The sequence below is a fragment of the Myotis davidii genome, unplaced genomic scaffold (assembly GCF_000327345.1).
Source record: "Myotis davidii unplaced genomic scaffold, ASM32734v1 scaffold26, whole genome shotgun sequence".
Lineage (NCBI taxonomy): Eukaryota > Metazoa > Chordata > Mammalia > Chiroptera > Vespertilionidae > Myotis > Myotis davidii.
Window position 1 is genome coordinate 6,950,436 of NW_006299245.1, and position 17,881 is coordinate 6,968,316.

Below are 17,881 nucleotides of genomic sequence, written 5' to 3' on the forward strand. Positions count from 1 at the left end.
GTGCTTTAGTCGCACATCCCCCGAGGGCTCCCTGGCTGCCAGAAGGATGTCTGACTGCAATCTTAGGCCTGATCCTCCAGGGAGTGGGCCTAAGTTGACAGGTGGACATCCCCCAAGGGGTACTGGACTGTGAATGGGCACAGGCCTGGCTGAGGGACCCTCTCCCTGAGTGCACAAATTTTTGTGCACCAGGACTCTAGTTATTTTGTATCTAAGTGTAATTAGTAGTCATTGGATGGTTTACCCGTATGTGAGGAAAATGAATGGTAAGAACTTAAGGTTGGAAGCAATGGTGAACAATTAGGCAGTGACAGCAGTGATATAGGTGAGAGATGGTGGTACTGTGGAGAAGTAGCAATGAAACTAGTAAAAAATGAATTAGTCTTTAAACAAGACATAATGGTGGCAGTATGTGGGTATATGGGAAACGAATAATCAAAGGATTGACAATGCCCAGATTTGAGGTTTGAACATATGACGAGACAATAGATTTATTTGCTGATATGGAAATCCAAAAGGAACAGGTTAAGTGCGCATGGCTGCTTCAGACATGTTAACTATGATGACACTACTAGAAAGCCAACTGGAAACAGCAACTTGGTAAAACAAACAAAAAATTATGTGTGTGCATATATATGTGTATATATATTTCTATCTATCATCTAGCTATAAAATCTGATGAAAAAGATGATAGACGGATATCCCAAACTTGGAAACAGGCAAAAAAGATTATTTTGTGTTTTTTCAATGTGGTATTGCCCTTGCTTTCTATTAACTAGGACATTTTCCAATTTCAGAAGCAGACGTTAACTTGTCGATTTGTTATTGTTGACTGAATGTGAATTTAATTTTTATCTGGAGGAACAGAAAAAAAGGATTTACCTTATTGCCTTATAAGACATTAACCAATTTTGGCTCTAACTCAGAAATCTTATTCTAATACTCCTTATTAAATTTCATATCATGTATACATCATGTATACATAGTTAAACACATACATAATTTTATATATAATCTTTGGGCCAATTTTAACATCCTGTCATTAATGAGTTAAATAAAAACGGTTGTATGTGTTTATTTTATATCCTCATATAAATAAAAATATTCACATCATATAAGATTATTGAAGTTGTTTTCATGAAAATGATAATGTAATAGATGGTTTACACAAATATGGATAATAGCTATAAATAGGCAATGTTATATAAAGAGTTAAAACAAAGATATCTGAGAATGGTTCTGATTCCAGAGTACAAGGACTATATATAAATTTCATTATGTGCTTAGAAAAAATCGATGAGTTTTGATATCTTTATTTTCCTATTAGGTAAATTACATATCAGAAAGCTTGACTACCCCCCCCCCCCCCCCCGTTCCCCCCCCCCCCCCCCCCCCCAGCCAAGGGTATCACACATAAAAAGTGTAGAAAGCAAATATAACCCTGGTCAGTCTGACTCAAAATTTCAACTTTTTCCCACAAGAGCAAGATATTTCTCCAAATGAATATAGCTTCATGGATGGATCTTGAGAATATTATGATAAGCAAAATAAATCAGTCAGAAAAATCTAAGAACCATCTATACTAATAAAAGTGTAATATGTTCATTAGACTGGATGTCCTTCTGGACAACTTTCCAAATGAAGCCAGGACTGCAAGGGAAACTGGGTGCTGGGTGCCAGAAGGAAGCTGGTGCCGGCAGCGGGAGAAGGAAGGCCTGCTCTTGCATGAATTTTGTGCATCGGGCCTCTAGTGTGGGCTATAAAACTGAAACCAGTATGGTGGTGACCAGACGAAAGGTTTGAGGGTAGGGGTAGTAAAGAGTAAAGGAGGCCAAATATGTGGTGACAGAAGATAATTTGACTTTGGGTAGTGGGCACACAATATACAGAACATGTATCATTGAAATGCACACTTGAAACCTATATAATGTTATTAACTAAATTACCTCCAATAAATTTAAGGAAAGAGAAAGAAAATAGCTTAATTTTTATAATGCTAATGGGCAGTTTAGTTAATCTCCCTTTTCTTTAATCTCATCCTCTTCCGTTGTGTGTGATTGCTCTAATTTAGGTTTTGCAGACTGTAAATCTATCTCTTAATTCTCATCTTACCCAAAGGAGTACATCATAATTGGCAAGTACAAGTCATGTAGGAAATGCAAATACTCTCATGGCTTCACACATTTTAGAATAAACAAAATATGAAAAACAAGCTCACAAGTACTGCAAGATTTTTACCATATATAATTGTAAATGTTCCATTATATCCTATATACTAAAAGCCTAATATGCTAAGTGTCTGATCGTCTGGTCAGCCGTTCAACCAATCAAAGCATAATACGCTAATGATATGCTAAGGCTGCTCAACTGCTCGTTATGACATGCACTGACCACCAGGGGGCATACAGTTGACTGGTCAACTAGTCACTATGACTTGCACTAACCACCACAGGGCAGACACTCTGACCGGTAGGTTAGCTTGCTGCCGGGGTCTGGCCATCGGGGCTAAACAAGATGGACCAGACATGCCCTGGAGCCCTCCTGAAGTCCCTCCCCAGCTGGCCAACCTCTTATGTCCCTCCCTGGCCCCAATCGTGCACCTGTGGGGTTCCTCGGCCTGGCCTGTACCCTCTCACAATCTGGGACCCCTTGGGGGATGTTGGAGAGTCAGTTTCGGCCCAATGACAAAATGATCAGTCGCCATGACATGCACGGACCACCAGGGGGCAGACGCTAAATGCAGAAGCTGCCGCCTAGTGGTGGTCAGTGTGCTCCCACAGGGGGAGTGCTGCTCAGCCAGAAGCAGTGCTCATGGCTGGCAAGCACAACTGAGGTGGCAGGAGCCTCTCCCTCCTCCATGGCAGCACTAAGGATATCCAAGTGCCAGTTTAGGCCCGCTGTGAGAGTATGCAGGCTGGGCTGAAGGACACCCCTGAGTTCATGAATTTCATGCACCGGGCCTCTAGTAATTATAATAATATGCATACTGATCATTGTTTAATTCTGAATTTAAACTTATAATCATTATATCCATATAGAATTTAAAATATGGTAATTTTAAAGTATTACTTTTTCAAATGAAAAAATCGATTCACAATGAGATTAAAGGTGATGTATAAAAAATATATTATGTAATTCAAATTAAATAAATGTCATTATTGCTTTCTTAGTCACCCCAATCTTTAATATGCATGTTCATGTTATGCAGGTAGACAAAAAATAGACTCAAAATATTAGAAAAATGATAAATCCACATATATGTCTTCTGTAATTCAGTGACAAAGAATATTAACTAGTGCCCTAGCCTGTTTGACTCAGTGGTCGGAATGTCAGCCTGAGGACTGAAGGATACCGGGTTTGATTATGGTCAAGGGCAGGTACTTTGGTTGAAGACTCGATTCCTGGCCCTGGTCCAGGCACATGCAAAAGGCAAACAATCAATGTGTTTTCCACATCAATGTTTCTCTCTGTTTCTTCCCTTCCCTTCCACTCTATCTAAAAACCAATGGAAAAAATACCCTCAGGTGAGAATTAACAAAAATAGAAAAAGGAAAAAAAATAATATTAACTAGAAAAATATAGGATACTGTCCCACATTAAGATGATTGCAATCTGTTTTATAAAACATCTGTGATATCTAAATTATTTCAAAAACATATAAAAATGATTGACTTTGGAATTTAAATATTGAATGTGAACTCAATCTCATGAATAAAAATTAAGTATATCATTTTCCTATTTTCTTGAAGGGCCAGCAGTAGTTAAAGGTGATTGAAAATAATAACGAAGACATCATATTGCCCAAATAAAAATTCAAAATATACCTATTTCATTGCTAAAGATACACTTAAGATAGATGCTAGATCACTGACTTTGCATACACTCTGACCGGTAGGTTAGCTTGTAAACTATAACTGCTTGAAATCAGGGATCATAAATATTTTTGAGTACATTTCCAGAACACATGGCAAGCCCTCATACATATATATTAATGTATGAATTTAATGTGTATGTCTCATATATCATTGCCCCATCTTCTAAGCCTTATTAGAACTTTAAAAATTCATAATAGTATAAAATTAGAATTTTGACAATTTTTAACTGCTAGAGATGTCCACTAATTTATTTTTAAAACAATCTTTATCAGGAAAATAAGACAAGTTAATGTTGGAATTTGGCTGTTCTAAACTAGGAATAAAAAACTAAAATGTAATTATTAAAATATTTTAAAAGTAAATATTCACAACAATCTTATCTAATAAAAAGGGAATATGCTAATTGACCATCACACCCTCACAAGATGGCAATGCCAACAGCCAATAAAGAGGGAATATGCTAATTGGCTATCACACCCCCACAAGATGGCGGAACCCACAGTCACAAGATGGCAGTGCCCTGTCCCCTCAGCCATGCTTCATCCAACCAGAGTCCCCCAGTCCCCTCAGCCCTGCCTCACACAGTCCCTGCAGCCTCCAGCCTTATCCAGCCTCAGTCCCTCAGTTCCCTCAGTTCCTTCAGCCCTGCAGGGGAAGGCAATTGGGGATGATCAGGCCAGCAGGGGAGGGCAGTTGGAGGCGATCAGGCCAGCAGGTTTTTTCACTTAGAAAAATGTATTTGGGATTCATTACTGTCCTTGTGTTTATCAGTAGTTTGTTCTTTTTTACTGCTGACTGATATTCCATTGTGTGGATGTACCATTGTTTGTAACAGTCATGCTGGCAGGGGAGCAATTAGGCATCAATCAGGCTGGCAGGGGAGCAGTGAAGGGGCTATCAGACTGGCAGGCAGAGTAGTTAGGGATAATCAGGCAGGCAGGCAGGCAGGTGAGTGGTTAGGAGCCAGCAGTCCCAGATTGTGAGACAGATGTCCGACTGCCGGTTTTGGCCCGATCCAGGAATCGGGCCTAAACCGGCAGTCAGACATCTCCTGAGGAGTCCCCAATTGGAGAGGGTGCAGGCTGGGCTGAGGGACACACTCCCTTGTGCATGAATTTCTAGTAAATAATAAAATGGGGAAATTATGTAACTTTATCTGAATACAAATATTTTAAAAGAATCAGCAACATTAAAACATATTCTGAGGCTCTACAATCCTTTATGCACATATAAGAGAACCGTAAACAATTAAGTAAATTATAAATAATCAAACTTAGAAAATTTTAGGAAAACAATGCAATGTGTAACTATATAATTAAAGAATATTAAATGCTTGAAGTTTATTACAATCATTTACAAAAATATAAGTGTGGATAATAAAACCTTTAAATATGATGCTACATCAATGAATATTATTGGATAGTCAATCATGTAAATGCTATGAACTGGGAAAGTAATTATTTGTAAAGAATAAATTGAAATTGCATAGAGCCTAAATGAATTATTTGTTTAAATATGTTTTTGCACTAAAAATAACTGTCCTACATCTCTTATAATCTGTGAGATATTTGACTCAGATTTTCCACATTTGTGGAAATCAAACTTCTTATCTTTAAATACTACATTCCTAATCCTCAGTTTAAAGTGTTATAGCTATCTTAAATTGCTTCACTTCTGCTGTCTGTCAATAGAAATTCTGGTTCAATAAAACCCAGGATAGGCCCTAGAAATCTACATTTCAATAAGCAGCTCATGGAAACTTGAATCATACATGGTGTGGAACCCTCTGTGAATAAAATCTCTGCAATTAGCACTTAAATCCTGTCAATCTTCCTTTGTAATACTTTTTCATCTCCATCCCATAGTTTAAATCTTCACTATATGATTTCACTTTAGTGTAATAATTATCAACTTTTGTCAGAATTTCTGCAACTTTTAACAGCCTTTCCCTATGACATTCTGAAAAGTAATTAATTATCTTTAAGACTATCAATTCTTAGAGAGCCTGTCCCTCTCACAAGCTTCCACATCCTCACCATTCAGTCTCTGCCTGGGGTATAACAAATGTAATTATTGGATTATTAAATAAGTCCATGTTATCACTGGATTTCGATCCTGGAAAAACTCGTTTAATCAGATCACTCTGCATAAGAATGTTTAATGGCTACTAATCAGAAAAAGTAACACTTTCAAAAATTGTGAAATACTATTTTTGATTAGATAGACTAAGACATCATATAAAACCACTGAACTCACATTGGTACCAAGACTATATTTCATAATTTCTTATGAAATATCAATCCTTAGCCCCTTAACTTCAATCCATCAATAATGTTTTTTTAAATTTATCTTTACTGTTGGAAGTGTTACAGATGACCCCTTTTTTCTTCCATTGACCACTTGTCCCTACCCCCTCAACCCCCCCTAGGCCTTCACCACACTATTTTCTGTGTCTATGTATTATGCATACATGTATGTAAGTTCTTTGGTTAATCTCTTCCCATATACCCCCCCCATCAATTAATGTTTTTTGTGAATTCTTATTAGCCATATTACTTTATGTAAAATATGACTTTTGCCCATATGTTGCTCTAAAATCTAATTATAAAAGACATATACACACATAAACTAAAATTATGAGTGACTGTAAGCAGTAAATTCATATATATATAATGTACTAATTCATATATATATAATGTACAATTAACATGCCCACATGCCCATTGGTTAAAGCTTTCTAGAGCTGAAGGGACCTGAGTAGGTTTTAAAGCACAGTTAGAAATTAAATAAGCAAAGACATGAAAAAAGGGGGGTTTTATATACTTGTTGAAACAGAAGAATGTGGGATGCCTTTGGGAAATAAAGAGTAAATCAAGTTGGCAGGAGCAGAAGGTTTATAGAGAGTAAAGAACATGAAATAAGTTTTAAGCGGTAGCTGTGTTTTAAAAGACTATGTCTGCCAGGACAACAGATTTGAACTTTATCCTGTAGCTCTGGGTTAACGTGATGATTCTAGAAAAGGTATCTGAATAGCAAAGTGGTATAAATTAGGTGATACCCAATGTCTTTATTTTTTTATCTTTTTTAAAAAAATATATTTTGATTGATTTCAAAGAGGAAGGGAGAGGGAGCGAGAGATAGAAACATCAATGATGAGAGAGATTCATTGGCAGAGCACCTCCTGAACACCCCCTACTGGGCACCCAGTCCACAACCTGAGCCTGCAACCTGGGCATGTACCCTGACCAGAATCCAACCATGGCCTCCTGGTTCATAGGTCAATGCTCAACCACTAAGCCATGCCAGCAGGGCTTATTTTATCTTTTTAAGATTCAATAAAATAATTTATTATGAAAAAACTATTCTGATTGTAATAGTCTCTGTTGGCCCATCAATGGAGAAACATTATTTTAAAAGGTGGCTTAAAACACACTAATTTTGTAAATCTGAAATTTTAGATGGAAAATTATGAATCTCTAAATGGTATACTATCATTTGTAAATCTGGAGAAGATGGAAAGTACAGATAATAAATACACCTTCAGCAGAAGCATTAATGTAATTTCATATAATACAAGTTGAATAATTGGGTTAATGACTTAATGTGGAATTTTTATTTCACATTACAGAAGTACTAATCAAATTCCCAGTAGGCAGGACGATGCCAAGCAGTACAAGTAAAATTCTCTAGAGTTAGTTAAGGGCACTGTATCTCAGGTCTTTGATGAATCTAATAAGTAACTGAAGAGTTTGTTTAAAATGCATATTTTCAGGCCAAAACCCAGAATTAAATTTAGTTGGATTGGGATAGTCTAGAAATACGCAAATTATTGACCAGCTAGATGACTCTGATAAGAGATAAAGAGGTTACCATAGCATTAAGCATGCTCTTACTTCTTGCTTGAATGGCATAAATGGATGATGGGTAAAACAGAGCCGACATTCTTAGGAGAATCAAAGTGGAGGCAAGAACAAGCCCGTGTTTTGTTTAAGAGGTTCAGATTAGAAAAGCCGTCCAGAATCAAGCTAAAAACCTTGGATTAGAATCTTGAAACCATCTAAGGTTTTAGAATAGGAGAATAATAATATGAGTGATTTTTAAAAGAATGCTGAATAATGGGCCAATTTGTAAAGCTGGAAAGCCAAATAGGTGGTTTAGAATGAAGTGATGAAATGAGCACCAGGGAGGAGGTACTGACAATAGAAAATAAAATGTCAGAAGACATATTGGTAAAAATGGTGAACTTGCTTTCAGATACCTAAAAATAGGAAGTTAATATTAAATACATTTGAAAGTATTCATTACAAACATAATAATAACAAAAAGAATAATAAAATAATCTTCAACTCGTTTTTCAGAGCCACAGGAACTCAACAGCATTTTGCATTGCCTTCTTTTAATGAGGTTTGAGAGCAAAACTTTCTTTACTTTCATGAAGAAAAGCCTTTGAAAGTTCAAAGTGTTTGATACCCAGAACTTTATTCAACTCCTCCTGAAGCTTTCTTTTGCTCTGCTTTTTCATGGCAAGCTTAGAGCGGGGTTTTGACACCTCTAATTTGAGTTGGTTATTTTCTTCTTTCAATTTCACAACATGCTTTTTTGTTTTATATTCTGATGACCCAATAATTCAGCATATGAATCTATTAGGTTAGTTAGCTGTCCCCGTTTTGCACCGTGTTTATTCAACAAAGACTTTCTTTGCTTCAAATGCATCTGGGTGTGGCTGAAAAGGCTTTATTATATAGTTCTGCATAAAGGAGACACCCCTTACTCATTTCCTCAGTTAATTCTGCATTGTATTCCCCCACCACCACCACCAGCTTTTCTTGCTTCTTCCTCTTCCAGCTGCTTCTTAAAGTCTTCACCTTGCTGCTTGAGTTGGTTCTCCAAATCAAGTTATTTTTTGGAGACAAGAAACTGTGATTTCTTTAATTTCTGCGTCTTTAAGAGCTGATCTGGTCTGCAGATCTAGAAGTACCCTTGCATAGTTCTTGAGCTGAACTCTCAGTTTCCAATATCTGATACTGAACATGCTCTGCACTTTTCCTGGCTTCGGTCACTTTTTCCCTAAGCGATAAATTCTCTAGCTTAAGATCTTCTCTCTCACTAGCTGTTAAAGCTTTATAGCTTTCAAATGGAGCAGTGACATTTCCAAGGTTCTGCACCTTACTATTGCCCCTTTTCTGCATAGCGGGTGGCCTGAGTGAGCAGCATTAACTTTTCTAGTGTTCCGGTTCTTTCACCTTCAGATCTTCTTAGACGTTTCACTTCTTCAGCCCTAGGTTTTCTTTCTTCTCCCAATCGTTCGAACCGCTTTTCAGCTTGCCCCTCCTTTATGCTGTAGTTTATCTAGCTCATCCAGAGCTTGTTTAATTCTTCCTCAGAGAGATTCCTCTCTTTCATCGTTTCCTCTTGAAAGACATTGCTTCTGCTGAAGAATAGAAGATAATGCCTTCTCCTGTTTCAGAAGTGAATCAATTTGCAACTCTTTGCAATGTAGCTTTTCATGTTCTTGTTTTTCAAGAATAAACTTCTCTTTTTAGGTTTGCATCCAGTTCTCTGCCGCTGTTGAGGAGCTCTTCTTTTTCTTTCTGGCAGCTGACATCTAGCCATCAGGTCTTTTACTCGCTTAGACAATGTAACAATGCTTACCTCAAGAGACCGCTTAAAGCTTAAAACTTCATGATTCTTCGCTTAAAATTTCTTCTAACTGGGCAGTATCTAGCTTGTATTTTTCTCCAATGATCCGAAGCACAACTTATTTCTTCAGTGTATTCTAAGAGTCTATCTGTCAGCTTTTTTGTCAATCTGTTATTTCTCTATGGAAACGAGTTTCCCGGCAAGCTGTGCCACTTCCCCTGAGACTTTCTGGGATTCTTCTGGGTGACCTGCAGTTTCACCTCCGTGCCTTGTTGGTTACCCATCATACTTCTCATCTTAGTTTCTCATTTTTTTCTAAGTTTCAGCAACTCAAGGCTTAGAATTCTTCTGGTTAGCAGCTTGAGAAAACTTAGCCTTTCGTGGCCTGTGAGTCCTGGTGGAGTCGGTAAGCTGCCTTTGCCGTGTAGCATTACTGGCAGCGACGTCTCTTCCCCGACCGCAGCTCTGAGCTCTGCTTCCATCTTCTCCAGCTCAGCTTCCAGGTCCTGGAGGCTCTTGTCTTGAGCACCAAGTACCTGCGCAAGGACATGCATCTCCTTTTCCAACATCATCAAGACTTTATCATGTTGATGAGCTTCCTCCTTTAATCCCAAAGTCAACTTCTCTTGCTGAAGCAGGCAAGGTGGTACCTTTGTCAACAGTAAGATTTGGTTGAGATTATTTTTGTCTGTTTGTTTTTTAAATCGTTGTGATTTCTGAAAGGATACTGGTCCTTTCTATACTTCTGACGTTCTCATACCATAAGCACCTGGCGATGTGCAGAAGGAGAAGGGTCACTGAGTTATTTCAGGGGCGCCTTGGGAAAGGACCTGCTGACGACCAGCTCCACAAGCCCAAGGGCACCGGCGTCCCTCCTCAACTTTCTCTCCAGTGTCTTTAAAATAAAAAATAAAATTCTTTGGAATATCAAAATGCATGTCTCTTGCTGTTTCATCATATATTCAATCGATGAGTACTTACTCCACGCCATGTACTCTGCTGAGTCATGAGAATATAATGCTAAGCAAAAACACACATATAACAAAGCTTAAATTGCAATGCGAGAATCATATAGCCACAAAACTACATTTATACCCCAAAACGATGATGATGTCTATGGGAAATGAAATGGTGTTCTACAAACACATATTAGGATTGCAGGGATGGTTTTGCTGAATAAGCGACTTTAAGCTGAGCTCTGACAAATTCATAGAAGTGGGAGTATGGGCTTGTGGAGAGAGCATTGTAGGCAGAAGAAAGAATATGCGCAGTGGTCCTAATATGCCAGGAATGCTATGGGAATTTCAAATAATTCTAGTGTGGCAGACGAAGAGGGCTAGACAAGCCATCTATCTGGAGAGGGAGGCAAGAACTAGGTTAAGTAAGCTGTTTAGGACATTTTAATGGTATTGGTCTTGAACGGAGAAATGGTGGTGTCTGGGATTTTTCTGTTTTTTAAAAACTATTACCTATAATGTAAGCATAATTTTACAACAGTCCATATTTTCCACATATTTTTGTTAACCTATTATTCTACAGCAAATGAATACCAAATTGACCGAATACCAAAGGCAATATGTACCGAAGAACCAAACATTTTGTTCCTTCAAAAGCACTTCCATTTGTGCCTTAGCTCACAAAGCGAGCTATTTAATTGAACCTTCACAATGTTTTGAAGTATGTGGTAGTGCAAATTCATTATTCCTCAATCTCAAAATATTTTGTTTCCTTAAGCTGGTGCATTATTTAAATCACTTTTAGCATTTTATAATTACATTACCAGGTACTAATAACCCCCTATAGGATTTTGATTAGAATCGAATTAAGCTTATGATACAAACCAGGTATATTTAATCATGTTTAATATTACATTTTCTAAACTAGATTTGATATAAAAATGCTATAATTACAAAATAAAATGAAAAACAAACCATCCATTATTTAATTAATACAATAGATAGCTGCTTTATCTATTTTTTAAGTATCTGATAATACAGTATAAAAGGAAATTTATTGGCCATAATGGAGTTGTTCCTGACTTCAACAATATCAGGGTTTAGAACTATTCAGCTACATGTTTACAGGGTATTGTATATATTAAAATTAGTAAATTTAAAAATAAAGTAGTATTTAAATTGTGCACTTAAATTTGCAGGTTCACTATGCATGCAAGGAAAAATAATATGCTTAAAGGATCTATATGCTGCTTTGCTGTCTTCAACTTCTTTATGTTTATTACTTTGTACCACAGCCAAAATTATCTAAATGTATTGGAGGTTGAGAAGCAAGGGCACATAGACACAGAATTACAGTCAACTATAATGGATTAGGTGCTCATCTGAGAATAAGTATATCTTTTGACAGGCTGCAAACCATTTAGAAAATTATTAGAGTAATAAAATGCAACTTAAATCCTAAGCTATTACTGGTTCCAAACATGATACGGCATTTTAAAGGATGAATTATATTTTTGAAGGAAGAAAAGAACCCCACTCAGTATTTGAAATAAAATTTATCTAAGTAGTGGTAAACTCCTGTTAGGTTCTTAATAAACAGTGTAAGAATATTTGGGAATGTAGGTAACCCTTACTTTCCACCCTTCTGTGTTATAGCAGTGGTATATTATATCAAACACAATAAAAATTCTCCAAGTAATAAAATAAAAATAAACATCTAAGTGAATAACTGAGGAAAAGAAAAACAACTCTCATATTAATTAAAAGTACAAAATAATAGCCCAGGTAATTTAAAATACTAAACACATTTTTGGCAATTATATATAATTCTTAAATAATAAATTTCACTTTACTTGCCATTTTGAATTAAAATTCTATACCTTACATTTTGGTACATTATCTCATTTACATTACTCTTCATAAAAATAGTGTTTATGAAGGAAGCAAAGTTTATGTGTTCATATGAAGTGCTTAGAGTAACATTTCTAGAAAGACATAGATCCACAAACTAAGCAGACTTTTTATTCTAAGATCGAAACCCATACTTTTAATAAGTATTCTATGGCAAGTTTGGTGGTGAAAAGCACATTTCCATTAAGAGATATTAGAATTATAAATTATGTTCACCAGTATAATCATACAATAATCATGATTAAATCCATATAAAACTGTACATTATTTGAGGCCAGCAATCAGGTCCACAGTGTTTATCATGAGTATTTCAAGAAGCACTAATGTAGATGGTGGTTAATAACTATTTAGTGAGTTAGTCAAAACAGTAAAACCTCGGTACTCAAAACTAACAGAAGAATGTTTAATCTGAAGTAGTGAGCATTTAGAATGCAAGATTATCTTTTTAAACTATAACTAAATTCTACTAAAACATTTATTTAGAGACTAAAGGCCTGGTGCACGAATTTGTGCACAGGTGGGGTCCGGCCGGCCCACCCTGATCAGGCCAATTGGGGCTGGCTGGGGAAGGGGTTTGGGGGGGAGATGAGAGGTTGGTTGGCCGACCCTGCCCCATAGTCAAACTCCTGGTCAAATTCCAGGTTGAACTCCTGGTCAAGGAGACAATTTGCATATTAGCCTTTTATTATAAAGGATAAGTGTAAGGTAGACTTTGATCAAAAAGTGAATAAAGTATATTGCTTGACCTCCATGAGATTGCAATCTTCCAAATATGCTAATTATTTTGATAAAGAATTATACAAGAATTGCTGTCAAAACTAGGATTGCTGTTTATAATAAGCTGCAACTGGATTTAAATAGTCAAAACTCAGTGGACACTTTATCAAATATCATTTGTAGCAACGAATTTCAAATGTATTCAAGAAATGTTCAACATCATTCTAGTGCTATTTCATGGTTGTAAATGCATTTTTAAGTACAAATCCCTGTAAGTTGCTCTTCTTTTCTTTTTTTTTTTCACTTATATGTGGAATTTAATGAACGAAATAATCGCTCTTCTTTTCATTGTGTATGCAGAACAACAAAAATTAACCCAAATTTAGCCTTATTAACGCTAAAATTTAAGCTTCCCAGCCATACATTTAAATGTAAATTATTTTGCTGATTTATTGAATTCTTTTTTAGCAATTATCAGCAGTAATGAAACAAATCCATAGATATACCTTCCTATATAACATACACAATCCTTATGTAGTATTTCTGTCAAAAGGCCCCCCAAAAATTAATTGTGAGGTATAACCTAATTGAGGGATATTTTACAAAATAACTCTGAACTCTCCAAAAATTTAACTGTGTGTAGACACCCCCCTCCCCAAGAAAAGGACAAATAGGCTTAGAAAGTGTGCCAGATTGATAAATATGGTAGCTGAATGCAAGACATAATTCTGGATTTTCTTTTGCAATAACAAAATTATTGAGACAATTGAAGGCACTAATAGAGTCTGGAGATTAGATAACAATGTTGTAAAAGTGTTGATTTCCTGATATTTAAAGTCATAATGTTATTAAGTGCTTTCCACCATTCCTACCGTGTGGATCATGAAAGAGATGACGTCATGTGTGGAGGTGGTAAGCACAGACGTCCCGAAATGCATTGTTTGGTGTGATACCCTCTTTTTGTCAGCTTTTTCTTTTGATGCCTCCCAGACTCTAATCACTCTGACTCCCTTCTCTATTCTATCGTTTTGTTGTGTGTAATCTTGTAGGATCTAAGGAGCATCAGAAACCTCCCAAATAGGGTCTTTGGCAGAACTTTTTGTTATTTATTTTGGGTTATTTTGTTTTTAAATGAATTATATGATGGAGGTAAGATTTCGGAAATACTCATATGTTATTCAAAGATAAATGCAACCACCGGCAGTTTTTACTATTTTCTACTATGTGAGCGTCATCCTCACTGATTTTTAGTGGTGATAGAAAAGGGAATGCATCACTTTCTTCTGTTATTTCTTTTCAAATTGTTCAACTTGAAGACCATAAGCAGATAAACACAGCGAAGATATAAACAGAGAAGAGAGTAATGTTTTCTATGTCTTGGGTCTTCATAGTCTTGCCCATGACTAATTTCTAGCCTGGTTTCTGGTTGGCCATTAACTTTCCCCCTTACCTGATTCTCTATTGGTTCTGAACCACTTGCATTTCCCTGAACACTCTAAAATGTTATATTTCTCCTATATGATTCTGTCTGACCAGGGATGAGAATTTGTACTCCACAAACCTCTTCTGATTAAACAGCATTCATTTTCTAACTCAAGCTCAAGCTTTACTCCATGTAAATCCTTTCTTATTCATTTTCCTATATAACCTGTGTGTATCTTAACAATTTATTCTACCTTTCTTTGTTTAGCTTTGGTTTTCTCATTGGTAAGGTTATTTTATTATCTCATCTCTATACCTACACCTAATAAAGAGCCAAGCACATAACAGATGCTCATGAACTGTTAAATAAATAAATGGGTGGCATACATGGACACAGACAATAGTTTGGTGAAGGCCTGGGAGGGATGGGTGTGGGGTAGAGGAGGTTAATGGGGGGAAAAACAACAAAGGAGACATCTGTAATACCTTAAATAATAAAAATAAATTAAAAAAGAAAAATAAACAGAATACACAGACAATAGTATGGTGGTTATCAGAGAGATGGGAGGTGGGGATAGTAAAAGGTAAAGGTGGTCAATGTATGGGGATGGAAGAAGATTTGACTTTGGGTGGTGAAAACAATATAATATACAAATGATTTATTATAAAATTGTAATTTGAAATATGCATCATTTTATTAACCAACTAGAGGCCTGGTGCACAAAATTCATGTACTAGGAGGGGTCCCTCAGCCTAAACCAGCAGTCGGACATCCCTCTCACAATCTAGTATCGCTGGCTCCTAACTGCTCACCTGCTTGCCTTCCTGATCACCCCTAACCACTCTGCATGCCTGCCTGATAGCCCCTAACCACATCTGCTTTGGCCCCCACCACTGTGGCTTTGTCCAGAACAATATCCGGAAGGAGTCTGGAAGACGTCTGGTCTATCTAGTCTAATTAGCTTATTACCCTTTGATTAGTATAGATGCCACCCCAATTCAATAACAATTAAGAAAAATAAATAAATGTGTTATATAGAACATTTAGAGAAGTAGAGAAAAAATATGCATAAGCAATACAGATTAACCTTTCTGGGCTACTCTTACCTATGGGAGAGGATCAGAGTGTATTGTATACTTAAAAAACACCAAAGCTAAGAAGCAAAAACAAACAAACAAATAAAAAAGCATGAAGAAAGCAAAGTCAAGTAAAACTTCACAGAACGAAAATGTATCAAAAAGAGAAATAAAAGGAGTTGTATATCTAATGATCTCCCAATTTTGCAACCTTTCCTCATATCTGAACTTAGGGAAACGCAGACAGCAAAATCTCCTGTAATTGTTTACTAGGTCAGAAGTGTTCCATGTTAAGTATAATTCTTCAGAGCAACAACATGTGGTTTAGAAGTAAAGAGCTGAAGGACTCTTTACTGTCTGATGTGTTACAGAAAGCAGAAGAGAGAGTATCATTAATTGCTTGGGTAGAGATTTCTGGTGTGACCAGAGTTCTTTGAACATTGCTGACTGACTGTCACATTTGCCTAGGTTTGAAAGGCTTTCTGCAATTATGACTTTCAATGCTGAAACTGTGACAGTCCTGAGAAAACCATGATGATTGCTTATGCTACTAGAATCCTTATAAGAGTAACTAGGCTGCAAACTTGGTATCTATAGGGTTACTAAAATTGTCCTCTTAACCCCCAAATCATGCCATTTAAATCTAGATGATTTTAGGAAATCTTCTATTTGAGATTCTGCACTAGGTAAAGTGCAGATTTCCTTTAAAAGCCAATGTTTTTATGCCATTAATATGTAAATAAATTAGCTCTTAATGAATATTTTTCACTATCTATAACATCTATAATACATTTATTATGTGTTACTGGTTTGCAAACATTTTAATATTTCAATATCCCATTTTTAAAGTGTTTTCTAAAGCCAAAGCATTACTTAAGAAGAAATTAGAAAATTAGTTATTAAAGTTAAATTAATTTTAATTCTAGGAAAGAGACTACTAGTCACTTGCTTTTTAGAAATGTGTATTTCAAAAATTTTTAGAGGACAAACTTTTCCAAATAAATCCTTAATTTCTCAAATAAAAAAAAGAATCACTGATCTTATTATTTTTAGATGAACGATATAAAATAAAAAAAAAATTAAGTCATTTGCCTGAGCTGGCAGAGTTACTGAATGATTTAAGCAGAATGTTTACTTATATTAGAGCTTGAATGCTTTTGTTGGTCTTTGATGGAAAAGCATTTAAGTATGAGGCATTTTTGGATATTGTGAGACTTTTCAAAATGTATGAAGCACTGTTTTTAAGTTTGCTATCATGGGAGTTTAATGTAAATAAATAGTTAAAACATTACTAAAAGTTTGCAGAACACCTGGTGTACACACCCCAACATTTTAACCATCTTCATAGCTCAATAAGGCAAGCATAACATGAGTTTATAATCCATTTAAAATATCAAAATCTGATCATTGTTGCATTATTCATGGTGACCAAGACATGGAAACAAGCAATTGTCCTTCAATAGATGATTGGATAAAGAAGATTTGGTACATATATACAATGGAATACTACTCAGCAACAAGAAAAGACTGTCATTTGCAACAAATGACATGGGTGGATATTGAGACTAAAAGGTTAAGCAAAATAAGTTAGATAGAGAAAGTCAAGAACCATACAATTTTACTCATACATGGGATATAAAACTGAAAGCAACAAACAAAAATCAAATAGCCCTGGTCCATGTGACTCAGTTGGTTAGGCATTGTCCTGTGCACCAGTAAATTGCTAGGATTCATTTCCAGGTCAGGCAAGGCACATGCCCAGATTACAGATGGATCCCTGGTAGAGGGTATGCAGGAGGTAGCCAATGGATAGATGATTCGCTTTCACATGAATGTTTCTGCCTCTTTCACCCTCTCATTTCTTCTCTCACTAAAAATCAATTAAAAAAAATACCAGAGGAAAGTGGTGTGGGGGTATAGATAGTAAAGGGTAAAAGGTATCAAATATATGGTGATGAAAGATTTGATTTTGGATGATGGGCACACAATACATTATAAGATGGGTATCATAGAATTTTACACTTGAAACCTATATAATCTTATTAACCAACTAGACGCCCAGTGCACAAAAATTTGTGCACTGGGGGTGGGGGGTGTTCCCTCAGCCTGGCCTGTGTCCTCTCGCAGTCTGGGACCCCTTAGGGGATGACCACCTGCTGGCTTAGGACCGCTTCCCGGGGGATTGGGCCTAAGATAGCAATCAGACATCCCTCTGGCAGCCCGGCAGCCCTCAGGGGATGTCCACTTGCCAGCGGGGAGCAGGCCTAAACTGCAGTCAGACAT

At 36.4% G+C, this 17,881-nt stretch overlaps 1 protein-coding gene and 1 pseudogene across 1 annotated transcript in view; both read right to left on the reverse strand.

Moving 5' to 3' along the window:
• The window catches only part of MGAT4C (MGAT4 family member C), a 436,614-nt gene that overhangs the window by 180,541 nt on the left and 238,192 nt on the right, over positions 1–17,881 (reverse strand). The window lies entirely within an intron of this gene.
• On the reverse strand, positions 8,246–10,506 carry LOC102751469 (annotated as a pseudogene).